The sequence below is a fragment of the Sinohyriopsis cumingii genome, unplaced genomic scaffold (assembly GCF_028554795.1).
Source record: "Sinohyriopsis cumingii isolate HCF-2022 unplaced genomic scaffold, ASM2855479v2 utg001918l, whole genome shotgun sequence".
In the NCBI taxonomy this organism is placed as follows: Eukaryota; Metazoa; Mollusca; class Bivalvia; order Unionida; family Unionidae; genus Sinohyriopsis; species Sinohyriopsis cumingii.
In genome coordinates, this window is record NW_028316082.1 from 30,243 (window position 1) to 45,363 (window position 15,121).

The window sequence follows — 15,121 nt, forward strand, 5'->3', positions numbered from 1 at the left end:
GCTAGTTTGGAGCACATCTTCTTAGGAGGATGAGTCGACAATGGATGGTTAGACTGGAAACAACCCCGGTTCTTATAGTGAAAGCGCGGACGTGAAGGAAAACATCCCCACACGGATTTCGAGTCGCAACGTTCAGTGAGTGTCATGAGAGGGATAGTAAGAAATGAAAGAGCATCAATCCAACATTCTTATAGCTAAACAAAAGACAAAGGCATTTTTTCTAAACACAACATTTTTTATTCAAAAATCACTTAACACTAAACAACAACTATAACATTTTTAACAATAATCCAACACTATAACATCAAACAATTTTTTCAAATCACAATCATTTTTTTCTCAATGGACAATCTATTTTAAACAGGGCTGACAACGTTGTGAATGAAATTGTGATTTCCACTGTTGGAAATCATTAGGCCATTGATGGACACTGCGTTTCCTAGCTTGAGACAAAAGATAAGCATAATGGTCACAAAACCATCGATCTACTTTCACATCGTTTCTAGCAGAAGAACGAGGATCAAAATGAGTCACTAAATGTTCTAAGGAATAGCCCAGGCTGCGATGATGCAGAAAATACACACAGTACTGTCCACACACCAAGGAATCTGTGCCTTGTAATTTCACATTATTGAATCGGGTGGTTTGAGCATTTCTTCTCATAAAGTCAATGATATCGTCTTCCAAAGGGGGCAATCCGTACGAATCGAAATATTCCACACATCCTTCTTGAGGAAAGTAAACGGCTACCCTGTGGGTTCCTGGGAGATGACTTTCGTCCGTGTTGATCACGTAAGCTTGATGGTCTTTAGGTTTGCGATGAGGGAGTTCATCTTTAGCACAGACGACAGGATTCTAAGAAGCCGTGTACGAACTGTGGTTCAAAAGGTAATAAAGTTCCCAGGTATCCATGTTTTGTGTAGTTTTTTTTTCTTCACAGGTAATGATAAGTGATCAATTCGATCCTGACTTTTTGCTTGAAAATGTCTGACAAGTAAAAGGCGTTTAGATCCGACTTCTTACTCTGGTCCAAGAGAGATTCGATGCGACGGCACTCCAGAGACGTTAATGGAGGAGAAGAATGTTTATCCAAGCCTTTATACCACTCGTTCAACACGAATTCTATCTCGATGTGATCCCAAGCTCTGTCCAGATATTCGTCCAATTTTTCTTCTTGACTCAACATCAGACATTTGTCGTGTTGAATTTGACTGGGATGATCGTTATGACATCCATAGCACTCTTCCTTGATGAATTCTTTCATTATATCTGCCAGGAATGTAGCAAAACAGGAAACTAAATGGGCTTCTTGTTCTGGCCATCTTGACTTCATCATGATAACTTCTTCGTCTTGGGATTCTTCTTCTTCTTCCCCGGTCTCCTCAGATTCCATCTCCAAAGTTTCTACACTAGGTAAAGAGGGATAACAGTCTTCCATGGCTTCTAATAGTCTAGAATGACTTCTCTCAAACTGTTGATTTCTATGGTATTGTCAAATTCTGCATACAGAAGGACGTTCACTGTGTGATCTGGAGGTGGATTTGCAAACTGAAGTTCCACAGGAATCTGACCCGATTTTATACGGTGGAAATGTCCCTCGTCGCTGCCTTGGTCTAAAGTGAAATCAAAACCCCACAAAGCATAGCCTCCTGCATAATCGTCGTACGAAATACCGTGACTGGTGTTGGTTCCTAACTGTCCGGTGGCTTCGTACAGGGACAAGTACGATCTCAAATAATTCTTCGCGACACCAAAGTTGGGCTCAAAGGGTCCGGTACACAAGGTCTTGCCGTCGCGACTGACTTCGATCTTGGACACATTGTAATGTTGAAACTCAAAAAGATTTTGATCGTGGGTTCCGTTGAAGGCTGAATTCCTGACGATACCAACAATCAAACGCTTGGGTAACTGTCCTTGGAACAGTTGATCTCCGATCATAGATCGCTGTCCAGCGGGAATGGTGAACGTTTTCACTTCTACGCGTCGTATCGGATACTTGGCGGTCGTTCTGCTCAACGTCTGACTGACGTCGTTTCCCACTTTAGGTAACACTTCCACACGACGCACGTAAAGTCGGGCTTCTTGAATGATAGTTTTGTATTCATTGGCATGGGCCATCAAATGGAAATCGGCACTGTTACGATTCAGTCTCAGACGGATATCCACCCCGTTTAGTAAATACTTTTCTTGTAACCACATGTCCAAATGCAAACGATCCATCAGTTCTAAACTTCACCCTTGCAGAATTTTCTTACGACGGTCGTTAAACCCCACATTGTGAGGATTGTCATCATCTGTTAAGACTGTGTCGCTAAACGTGGCTACACCTGCCGTGTCAGGTTTCCATACCACGCAAGCATCCAGATGAGTATTCTTGGCTTCTTTTCCGTACGTCAAGAGATTTTCCAGGTAGGCACGATATGGGTAAGTATCCATGCTGCTGCTGACCAGTTTGTTATTCAAGTACAAGTCCACTTCGCTGACCAAAGAATGTATGAAATTGTTGACAGGAGCTACTCTAGCATCGCCTCCTGGATTGGTGTTGTCCGTTTTGATCACTTTGACTTTCAAATACAGGTAACTGCTATTCAGATCGATGTAATCTTCGGGCTGACCTTTGATTTCAAACTCGATGGGAGCGGAATCCGTCAAAGAGGAGACGGGGTGAAATTCCACCCACTGGGATTCTTGCATGGTCATCATGGTGGGGGGCATGGCAAACAGATCTAGTTCCGACTTGGAACAAGCGCAAGACTCTCGGTGCATCATTTTTCTCTGTGTCTCAATAATCGAAAACGTCTAAGTCTCGGACGGTTCTTCTTTTCTTTGCCTTTCTAGCTTTAGACGTGTGAAGTCTGGTGAAAGGGTGTTTTCTTCGTCGTCTCTTTCTGCCTTGTCCTTGCTGAATGCCTGACTCGGTAGCGTGCAGGGCATTTATAGGTGTTTCTCGTCGGCCCAAAATGTCTTTGTCAGTTTGCAGCAAGACATTTTTGCCTGCCCTCATGAAGGCTTCTTTAGGATTTTGTTTGTCGATGATGACATTTTGGAGAAATTCTTTGCCTTGTGTCAGTGCCGCATCTTTCAAGGCGTGCAATCCTCGTGTCACCATCGGTTTCAACACCGGGGCCACCGAACGAAGGCCGATTTTAACATATCTTCTAAACCGTGTCCTCGCTGTCGAGCAACCCCTTGGTACACTGGATACATGACTTACAACTCGTGAGAGAACCGTTTTCGAAAATGGAGTTTCACCGTGACCTTTCCTTTAGTGAATGGAATATTTTGTCCCAGATCTCCTTTTATCGTAATGTTGACCGCGTCCAAATAAGACTTGCTGACAGGCAAATAGTGAGGATGTACAAATTCGCGGTGAACGTGGTAAGTGTTTCCACCTTCCTCGTCAGTGACCGTGGCAGAATCCACTTTGAAAGGAATGACACGCAGTAACGGCACAGAGGTGTGTCCCACCACGTTGTACTCCACCACATCGGAGTACACAAACATCAAATTCAGTCCTTGGTTCAGTTCTACCGGGGCACGAAATAACTTGCTAAAAGACTCGTTGTGGTAAATGATTGGTAATTCGTTTTTCTTGAGCATGACCATTCTCATGTCCATGTCTCCGCCCAACATGTCAAACAATTCAGGACAAAATAAAATGGACATGATTTTACTCCCGTCAAATTTCATCAAGAAACGACGAGATGTTTTGTGGTATTCCATGGTGACACTTTTTTGACACTTTCCAAAGCTTTCAGAAACACGACATTAAACCTGGAGGCTATGGTGCTCACCAAATGTTGACCACTAAAATAATAGCCTGGGGGAATGAACAAGTGATAGGTGGTGTACTTTTGATTTTGTGTGCCAAGGGGTTTGATGTTATATTTGCCATGGGTATCCAAGTACAGTTGCATTTGCTCGTCATAAACTTCCACATCAAAATAATTTTGATTGGGAAGGACATTGAGGACTTGGGTCGGGTGAATGATTTCTACTAAAGCCACTTCCCAATGGGCTTCGTGATCTAATGGGATGGTCTGAGGTAATTTGGCCGTGTAACTGCACAACGTGTTCTTGGAAAACACCTCCATGGAACTGTCACTGGGTAAGGTTAAGTAAAATTGGTTTTGGTGACTCATAATTCCAGAGTTCTGTGGCTGTCCGAGGGGTTACTGGACGTCAGAGGCGTGTCTCCGCTCAAAATAGGGTTGTTGTTGTTGTTATTGGAGTGGTGACTGACACTGCCACTGGACACAAGGTTCCCGATGTTCCCGTTGAAGAGAATTACTGGGAGGGATTGGGAAGCAGGTAACCGATGCAGCTGCTCAATAAAATGGTCCACAATTGTTTGTCTCCTTGTTGCAAACTTAAATTGGCGATGGCTGCCCCGATGACACAATATACCACGAAGATTTGGCAGAAAAAGACGATTTGCGTTTTAGGCAGACGTTCTCCACACCACACCCACAAAGGTTGTTTTTGTAAATCTTGTGGAGAAGAACTAGGTGAAGGAGTGGTCGACGTAGCTGCGTCTGTGTGAAAGGGCATGATGGTCACTTCTTTTTATAGTCGATGACTTGCGAAGCGTCGATCCAAGAATCAAAACTGGGTGGATATCCTTTCCAACGTACTTTGACTTCTTTGACACGTCGTTTGCCCACTTTACGGGTTCTGCGTTCGAGAATGCTTTCAATGTCGTACACGTCGTCTTCTTTTTTGGTGACACGTTGTAACTCGGGTAAGTAAAACGTTCCTTTGAGCACTTCTCCGTTCATGTCTTCCAATTTATAGACGGCAGGATAACGGCCATGCACTCGTCCAGTGACACGAAACAATTCGGTCGTCCAGTTAGGTAAGTAACCTTTGTCGAAAGTGAGTTTGGTTTTGCCAATGCGCACCCAATCTCCTACGGTCAACACTCCACTTTTCTTGGGGACAGCCCTCGTCGGGGACGTACCAAACAGGCGCTCAAACACCAACACTTCGTTGTCGGGAGTCACTTCTTGCGGGGCACGTACGATGCTTCGATGGTTAGATTGGTTGTACGCTTGCACCAGGTGCGGTAAGATGTCGATGTACTTCAGAGTGTCATGATGCGTAAAATATTTCCACATGAGTTCTTTCAAAGTGAGTTGAAAACGTTCCACGATGCTGGCTTTGGTTTCAGGATTCTCGGTGGTAAAAGAATGGATGTCACGTTTCTTTAATTCTTTTTGGAAAGCTTGGTTCAGAAATTCGGTGCCTTTGTCCGTTTGCTATCGAAGAGGGTGACGACCGCTTCGTTTCAACACTCGTTGCAGGGCTCGCACTAACTCGCTGATCGATTTGGAAGTCAAGGGTACGACCCAGGCAAATTTGGAAAAGACGTCGATGTCACAAAACAAATATTTGTAGCCGCGATTGTGCTGTCCAAATAAGAGACATCGGCTAAATCGGCTTGCCATTGATGATCGATGCCTTCCACTCGGGTGCGACTTCTGGAAACCTTGCGTCGAATGGGTTTGTGTAAAGTGTAGGTAGCTTGTTCTTCTAACCATCGTTGCACTTGAGGTAAACGGAGACTTTTCAGTCGCGTTTTGGCAGCACGATACAATTTTTGAACTCCTGCGTAACCTGCAGGATGGGAGGGATCGTAGTAAATACTGGCCAGCACTTTTTCCATTTTTTGTGTTTCTTTGTTAATAAGACACCCACTCTTGGAGGATGCTACTCTTTTTCTCTTGCGGTATTTTCTTGGATTGCAATGCTTTGCGTGTGCGACCGGCAATATGTGTCGAAGAGGAGGAGGATGTCGGAACAGGGGATATCGGTTCTTGCTTCACTTCTGTCTTCACTTCTGTCTTCACCTTCTTTTTTTCTTGTGATGAAGAAGGGGTGGTCATCATCTTTTTAATCCATCCAATTTTCGAGGTAGGTGGTGTTGTTAACTTGCGTACTTTTTCTGGTGGAGTTTGAAACCCTTCTTCTTCTTCTCCTTTTTCTGTCTTGGTCACTGGTAGTGGTGGTAGTGGTACTGGTGATGGTGCTGGACTTTTCATGAAGGTCTTAAAATCTTTCATAGTGGGTAGAGCTGTTTCGTCTAAGGCTTTCTGGTGAAAGAGTTGCAGTAGTTGCAAGAGTTGACCGTACTTTTGTGATTTTTCTGTTTCGGACAAATCTTGGCGATCCATCAAGGACTGCAATTCGTGTTGTAACTGGGACATTTCGATCAAATTGGGATTGGGAGGTAAATGCGGGATGCCTTGTTCTTGCCACCGATGGTATTCCATCCATCGTTTGTAAGGCACTAAAGCTAGCTTTCGTCCTTCCATGGGGTTGTCAAGGGTCGATTCTGAGATCTTGGGACTTCAGAGGGCCTTTTTATCTTACTCCAACCAGTCCTCCCAACATGGTTCCCAAGACTCCTTTCAACAATGGGCCTAACAAGAGGGGTAAAATTCTTCCACGTTGGACCAACATCTTCTTCTTTTGACGAAGGGGGATTTTCTTTGAACCATTTGACGAAGAACGTGACGATGTTTGCATAAGCATTGTTTCTGGTGTTTGGACAAAGGGATAGTGCCTTTCAAGACGTTCAAACAACATTCGCACACGGTATCGATGACCTCTTTGGAGGCCGTTTGAATGAGTTTTTTTCGTAGGGGTGGAGAAGCTTTGGACAGGACAGATAACATGTCCCCATGTTTGACTAAACGAGGAGGCAGTCCTTTCCTTTTCTTTCCTTGGGGTTGTTTAGAAGAGGGATGTTTTCTGGAGGGTGACATCTTTGAGTCTTCAGCACCAAAAAACACTGATGCCCTACTCGGTCACACACCTTTTTTATACTGGAACGCGTCGCCACTGATTGTCTTTACGTCGTATCAACTTCAGGACAGGCATGACACGTCGTGCAGGGGTACGTAACGGACTAAATCGAGCCAGTTCTTGCTTGGACAAATCCAGTAAACTTTGTAACATGCTCGATCTTTCTTGGACTTTGATTTTGGGAGAAGGCACTGCCACTAAATTGGAGGGTCCTGCCACTGGGGAAGTCCTTGGGGTCATCAACGGAGAAGTTCTTGGTGTGATCAACGTCTCCAAGTACTCTTCAGTTCTTGGTGTCATCAACGGGGAAGTGAATGAACTTGAGGCTGCCGGAGACGCGGTCACCGCCATGGCAGGTCGTGGTTTGCGAGTGTAAGGTTGCGTCCTGGCCGAAGTGCCTCTCTTGCGACTAGTTTTCTGTGGACTTTTCTTTTTCTGGGGACTTTTTCTCTGCTTCTTTTCCTGGGGTCTTTACTTCTTCTTTTTCCGGGGTGGTGTCTGGTAAGAGGAGGGTCCCGCCACTGGAGACAAGGGTCTCCTTGGGGACCTGGTCTTTTTCTTCTTCTTAGAGCTTCGTTTGACTTTTTTCTTGCGGAGAACTTTGGGGGCATTAGAATCCCATCTTAAGAGAGAGCGTATGATGACCCCTGCTAAACTACAACTCCCTCCAGGTTTCAAAATTATTTGTTTTTTGGTTTGAGTGTCGATGCGGGGATCGGCCAGTTGGGTCAAAGCGACTTTGTTTCGATCAAAAAAGCGTTTGGTTTGATGAGGAATCTGAATGATCCTTTGCAGTAATTGACGTGCAGTCACCGTGAACCATCGTAAGACTTCTTTGAGACTAGCTTCTAAGACACGAGCTCGTGTTTGTGGATCTTTTTCTCGACTGATGCCATACAAGGCACGAATCAATTTGACGGGAAGATGCGACTGAAGGGACGTCATGTTCAAACTGTGTGAGACAGACGAAAAGTGTCTGAGGTTTTTATAGATTTTTTTTGTGGAGTGAAGTTAAGTCGAGGACGGAGACGTGTACAGGACAGGCCCTCCGTCCTGGCACCAGTGGTGAAACAAGTGGGTACGAAATCGCAAATCATCGGGGGTCGTAGGTTTCAAATCGACGAGTAAATAAGCGTGTGGAGTTTGAGTGGCATCGTCGTACGCCTGAGTCAGCCAAGGCGTTCCTAACTGTTTGGCTAAGACTTGCACTTGCGATTTATCTCGAGGGCTTTTAAACAAGACCACGTAATGCGCATTGAGACTGATGGTGCGATGGGCTTACTTTGTTGAAACAAATTTTGGGTGATGTAAACGACACTGGCATTACGATGATGCCCTTTGCGCGTGAACCACAGCTTAATTTCTTCTTCGTCTTCTATTAACATGTCGTCAAAAATGACCAAATGGGTTTGACGGGGGTCAGAGACGATGCCGTCGTCTTCTTTAGGAATGTCTTCCACAAACACGATGGAATCGCCTTGACTTTCTCGCAAGAGGCTGTACGCCGATTCCCATTCTTTGTAACACTACACGATGCGTTGATGTGGACGATCGATCAAATGATGTTTACGTTCGATCAAACGTTTGACGAATTTGGTTTTGCCTGAACCGCTAGGTCCAGCAATGAGCATATTAAAGGGATGGCGAAGATACAAAGCCTCCCAACTGGCACGATCTAAGTGTTCGTCGATGACTTTGACAGTGGAAGAAGAGGGAGCAGAGACAGCAGAGGTAGCCATAATATTGGGAATGTCACTTGTGACACGAAAACAGACAAGACAAGAGTTTATATACTTCCTTCAGGACACGTTTGTTGAATGTTTTAAACATGAACACGAAAGACAAAAATACATAAAAGCCAAAGGCTTAAGTACAACGATAAAAGGCACATGATAACCATCAAGGTGGAATAAACACAAGTGTCTGTACAACATGTTTTGGGTAATGTTCTGACCAGTTCTATAGGGGGTAAGGACACACAAGTGTCCTCCCGAAAGGGTTTTTCAGGCATGTCCACGACAGTCCTGTCCTGGGTGATGGGTTCCTCTGGCACTGTCACTAACACAGGTTGAAAAGTAACTTTTTTCATCGGACGTTGAAAGGAAGGATCACAACTCTCTTGCATACTGGGCCACTTCTTGGGTCCAAGCCTCAAAATCCCATTTTTTCCAGGCACGGACATCTGTCCAGTGGGGGTGTAAGTCACAAGCTACACATACATCGTCATACACGTCTTGGGTAGCTAAAAGTTGACGAATCTTTTTGTCCCGTAGAGGTCGAGAAGTATCCAGATGAAAACGTAAGGCTTTGAGCAAAAGGAGTCTCTCGTGAACATTTAAAGGCACCACTTTCATGTTGAATGGGGTGGTAAATACTGTTCGTAAAGAGTCCACAAGGAATCGGCTTTTAAACGAAATCCCAGAAAACAAGTCACTAAGACACACTATGCTTCGTCCCAAATTGAATGGATACAGTTCTTGTAATAATTGATGGTAATGATCCACGGTTTGAATATGGTCATTGAGTTCCTTCCACGGAATCTGTTCAATCACATGTGATAAAGGTCGTGGCATGGATTCCTGTTTTTCTAGTCTCTTCGTTTCGGAAGCAATACACGTACTTTCTAGCCAGAGATCTTCGTTCTCCAGTGGGGAATCTAAATCTTGAATACTGTAACCTAAACTTCAGAGTTTGTTTAGAAGCTTCCTCTTCCTCTAAGTAGATTCCACGTAAAATATGTTGGTAATCCTTTAACTTGTGTTCCTCAATGCGTTGCACTAGGTGAATCTCGAAGTAACCAAAATGATCAACACGTGGATTGAAGTATTGAACAAGGTCTGACCACTGAAACAATTTCTGACGAATCAGTTCTTTTATACCATTCAGGTACCAGTGGTTAAAGATCTGGTGACGTAACGGATGCAACTGTTCTTTACGTTTGACTTGTATTTTGACCAGCTCTCGGTAAATGCGTTCTCTCAACTCCACAGGCAAAGCAAGAATGTTCCTTAGGAAAGCATCCATGAATAGGTCAGTCCGTACAATTCACAATCCTCTCCTAGAACAAAAGTAATCCACATAGTGAGTAATTTCTGACCACAGCCACTCAGGGTAACGTCCAAGAATCTCACTGAACTCTTTTAATGTAAACGGTTTAGAGTAATATAATAGGATGAATGCACCCTTGACCCAGAGAAATCTAACACACTGGTTGACTTTATTCACTTTCCTCTTGTGAATTTCTCGGCACAAAAGTTCTTCAGTCACCCATTGAGATTTCACTCTGGCAAGCCCCTGCCAAACTTCTTTGTAAATCTTTTCTTGCAGTTCTTTAGGTAATGATTCAATATCGTTTTTGAAATGAAGTTTAAATACTGGTATCGGTGATGTCCAACATTTGACTCCTAGCCAATCTGGTTTCTTCTTCTTCTTCAACGACATGGTAAGTTACTTTAATGTCTCGGTCCCACTAAGGGTAAGTAATGACAATTCGGTGACCATCGAGCATGCTCTAGGTAGGCCGAATCTTGTGGTTCCCAGTGGTGAAGTGACACACCGCAACTGAAGCACTTGACTTTATCCCCTTCGCCCAAGTAGAAAAATCCGGCTCTGGCTAATTCTTCGGGGGTCGGTCCTCCCAGATACTTAGGCCATTTTCCTCTGAACGATTGAAGACGATTTTCAGAGTCGCAGTATTCCGACAAACGCACAGGAAACGAATATTCGTCTGTCACAGGTTCGTTTCGATGAGGGTTGGGTGACATGGACAGGAGTTTGCTCAGGGCTGGATGACATCCGTACGGGGGTAGACGTAAAGGTGGACATCCACATTTAAAACGAAACCCAGTAAAGTGTCCAAGAGGATGAGCGGCATCGCTTTCGCATCCTTCAGGTTTGACACGCACAGCATCACTTTCCATGATAGGGGTTGTGAGAACAAAGTTCCCGTGTTGCTTTACGGCATCGCTAAGGTCACAACGCACAGCATCGTTCCCATCGCAAGGCTCACAATCGCATTCCACTTCAGAAGCCTCACACTTGAAGTGTGCCTGTCTGAACTTGTTTTGTGTTTCTCTGAAAGTATTCATCTTGTTCGCTTGGTCTTAGTAGTCACAATGAACTATCGATCTTGCCTAGGGTTCCTTTTTATATACAGGCCAATACCGACGTGTCCATGCGGTAAGGTGAAATGATTGGGAAGTCGCACTCGCTTCTGGCACACGATTTGATAGACTTTTACCAAGGGTCGACTGACGATGTGGTGAGTGGTTAAACGTACAATCTTGTTGGGTTGATATTTGGTCACTTTAAAGTGTTCATCTTCTCCAGATTGCAAGGCTTCTTTCAATACCCCAAAGTTCACCACTCGACTAGTACGATAATTCAGAGTCAATCCTTTCACTTTACACGTCGTGTGCACTTCTCCTTGTTTGTCCCGGTATTCGTAGCCGTAATTTTTAGGACCGCCACTCGCGAAACTTAGAATCTTGTCGTCGGGGTGCTCGTTTGTCCAGGTTCCTAAACGGTCTCCTTCGATGTTAGAGTGCTGTTGATTTGGGTGATGGATGTAAATGCAACTGTCCGTGTCAAAGTACAAGACGCGTTCCCCTAACAGTTCTAAAGCTTCGTACAATTTTAAGCGAGCATGAGCTGTCACGTAAGCCGCAATGATGACATTTCCAAAGGGGTCGTCTTGTACAAAGTCCAGATCTTCTTCGTAATTGACCAAGATCAAATTCTCGCGAACGACGTCCACGCGTTTGATGAATTTGGTTCTGTCGTGAATCATCTGGAAGTAGCGGGAAGGTTCTGTCAAATATTCGGTCTTGGGTAAACACGGACGTTGTGCCATTTTGCACCACAAGCAATTTAACATCACTTTGGCAAACGATCGCCTGCCTTCGTTTTTCTCGATGTGGTCTGAAGTGATGCCTTGTTGTTCCAGGTATTTCTCTTTGAATGTCTTTGGGTCTTCGGGAGTGTGACACCAGGACGGATAGCCGCTGGCTTCTTGCTTCAGTTTCAAAAAGGCATCCACGTAGTCTGCGAAAATGCCTTTCTGCGTGGGGTCACCCTTGTGGTATTGTTGTGTCTTGGGAAAGTGGCAAATTTCGTACACTTCTAACAGTTGGTATCCCATGTCCAGAGCTTTGAACAATTCTACGCTGACCCAGGTTCCCGTCAAGGCCCGTTCTTCCTGGGTGTGATGACAAGGTTAATCTTGGTTGCACGTTTCGGCACAAGTATGGCATAAAGGAAACATCAGTTTGCCTTGACAATGGTGAGGTAGTACGGGATGGTACAAGTCCGTGGGAGGCAAAACTTTGCACATGATCAAGCCTTCGTATTATCGAATGTTTTTCAGGTCGATGTGTTCCGTGAACAATTGTGGGTGCCCTGCAGGAAAGGGACAATATTTGCACACGTAGGGATACAGCGAACACACGTCCAAGTATTTGATTTCTTCTCCTTTCTCTTCGTCGGCTTCGTACAGCAAACAGGTGGCATTGGTCCTTCCTCCGTACAAACTATCCCTCGGGTTCAGGGGTCCATGAACTGGTAACTTTCCACGAGACCTTTAAACTCGGGATCGGTTTTCAAACGGTGATCGTACTCGTGTTCCCACATTTCCACCACTTGGTATCCTTCCTGTTCTAACTTTAGGCGTCGCTGACAAGTGGCCTGGTACAAGTCTTCCATGGTTCGTTGTAAAAACTGATTTTTAGTGCCGCGGTGAGGGTAACAGACGGGACATCCGTGAAATAAGCAACCGTTAAACTCGTACACGATCTTGGGGTTTTCTAAGTCCCAGCCATCGACCGAATGCGTTCCGATGGTCTTTTCGCCTCCTCCGTTGCGGGCATGCTGAATCCATTTGTCTTCCTCGTCGCACAAGTAACGTAACCAGCGTTGGGCTTTGACCGAGTATTGACGTTTGACATAGTTGGTCGTTTGAGGACTGATGACAGCCACGGTGTTTTCAGGCATGAATCGTTGCCGGTACACTAAGGAACACGCTTTGGCAATGGTGCAAGCTTCTTTCAAAGGATCGACCCCTCCGTGTTCCATGAACAGTTCTCGAAATTATCCACAGCAACGCCTTAAAATGTCCACGTCGGAACGACAATGCTTTAGCATTTCTTCCTGAAAGTCGATAGGGTCCGAGGCGTGAGCCTGGTACCAAGCGTAGAAAGCTTCTCTTTGTTTGGTACGCATGTTGTCGGGGTCGTAATAGTGAGCCTCAGGCAAATGGGGTAGAACGGAGTGTTGGTTGGCTTCCGTATTGAAAAAGTGTGGAAAGTACCCTTTAGCCATTTCTGTCATTCCAAACGTTTTAGGCATTCGACTCAAAGGCATGGCCAAGTAACTCATCGAATCTTTAAACTGCACCTGTCCCACTTGCATGAAAATGATTTTGGCTCCGTTCAAAGTGACTTTAGGACGTTCGGTGCCTTGTTCCGTATAGTACCTCAAAAGAAACTGTCCATCGTATCCGGAGAAATTGTGAGCCATCACTGTGGCATGGCGATGACAATCTCCGTAACGTTCGATGTCCTCTTGGCTCCATGTCTTGTCCATGGGGTCTAAGACCCATCGGGCGAAATCGGCTAGCGTGTTCGGCTCTCGAAAGATTTTTTCACGTCCTCCAGGAATCTTACTGCAGTGAGGACAATAACTCAAGATAGGTTCTTGAATGCACTTTTTGCACGCTTGATTAGCCAAGCAGAAATTAGGAATGTGAATACCGGTCTCTTGCATGCATTCGAAATCGAAAAAGATGAAATTACCTTTCTTCTTGTGGCCATCCTCTTTCGAAGGTTGGAATTGGTATTTTTGCACGTAGCATTGATGTTCCAAATCCACGATGTGGTGACAAATGTGACATTTTTTCTTTCCTTAACATACGTGTGCCTTGGCATTATTGGTACGTATGCCTTGGCCACACGTAGGGCACAATCTCAGGGGCTGACAAGCACATTTCTTCTGTGAAGCTTGCGTCTTCAAATGTTGTTGGTAACAGGCAGGGCTGACAAAGGTTCGCTGACAAGTTGAACAATACACTGGTTCTTGCCCTTCGCTCAGACAGGGTGGAGAGGCCAAACATCCTGAGCATTTCAATCCACAATGCTTGTGTTGCTCTCGATTGTTATAGCCATAGTCACACATTTCTCACAGTAATATCTGTATCCCAGGAATCCGGTGATAGTGGTAATGGTATCGAATTGGTCATCGTGATGATAGACATGAATGTATTTTCCATCCTTAAAGTCTTTCCCTCAAAACTACAGAGGCCCACGCATTTCTTGAGGGTGCTCTTTCAAGGTGTAGCGTGGAGCTAAAATATCTTGCAATGTTTGCATCTCAGCAATGCCACAGGGTATGTCTGTGGACAGGCCGGCTTGTTGTAACAGGAGTTCTGCTTCACTTGGTTGTTTGGCTCGGTCCGATTTTCGAATATTCTCCCAGGCTCTTTTCCATTCTACCGTGTCGTTCTTGTTGGCATAGGTTTGTCCCACTGCGATAGCCCTGGCTAAACACATCTGGTCTTGAAAATTGTGAATTTGGGCAAGGCTACACTTAATGCTGCGAAGGTCGTTCACCAATAAGACCTTTTTGCGTTCTCCGGTCCCTTGAGGAGGAGAGACGTGGGTCATAAACAGTGTGGCTTTTCCATCGGTGATGTCAAACTGGTTATTGGATTGTTGTACGTGTTGAATTTTATCCATGACTTTGGAAGCGGTCAATTCTGTAGGGCTGCTAAACTCGATCCAAACAGGGGATTTCAAGCCGTCGTGTTGTATGGAAAGTCTCAAGCGATCGTCTTCTTTGGATTGACATTGTCGCTTGAGTGTGGTGAGCAAAGAATTCCACATCTCGGTGATGAACCCTTCTGCTTTCTCTAACGGGACGTCGGACTTGAAATTTTTAAACTTCACCCTGTACGTGTAAGCCGTGGTTCTAAATTTTCTAGAGGAGCACTTTTCTGTCTCTCGAATGTCATAGTACTTTTCAGGGTTGACTAAGGGTGGTGAACTTTGTTTAGAGGAAGACTCTCTGGGTTTGAATTCTGGTTCACCCATATCCTCTTCAAAATCACTGGCATGAATTTGTGCCAAGTCTTCAGCCCTGGTAGGAGGCGATAGATCACGTTTCTGCCTCTTACTTTCTTCTTCTTTCTTCTCAAATGAATTGGATCGTTTCATCTTGATAGCAAAACGTCAAATGACTCAAGTTTAAACACCATGGACTAATTTATAGTCCTAGCAGACCAGCGTATATAAAAGGGTGTGTGTCTTGTCCTTTCACTATTCAT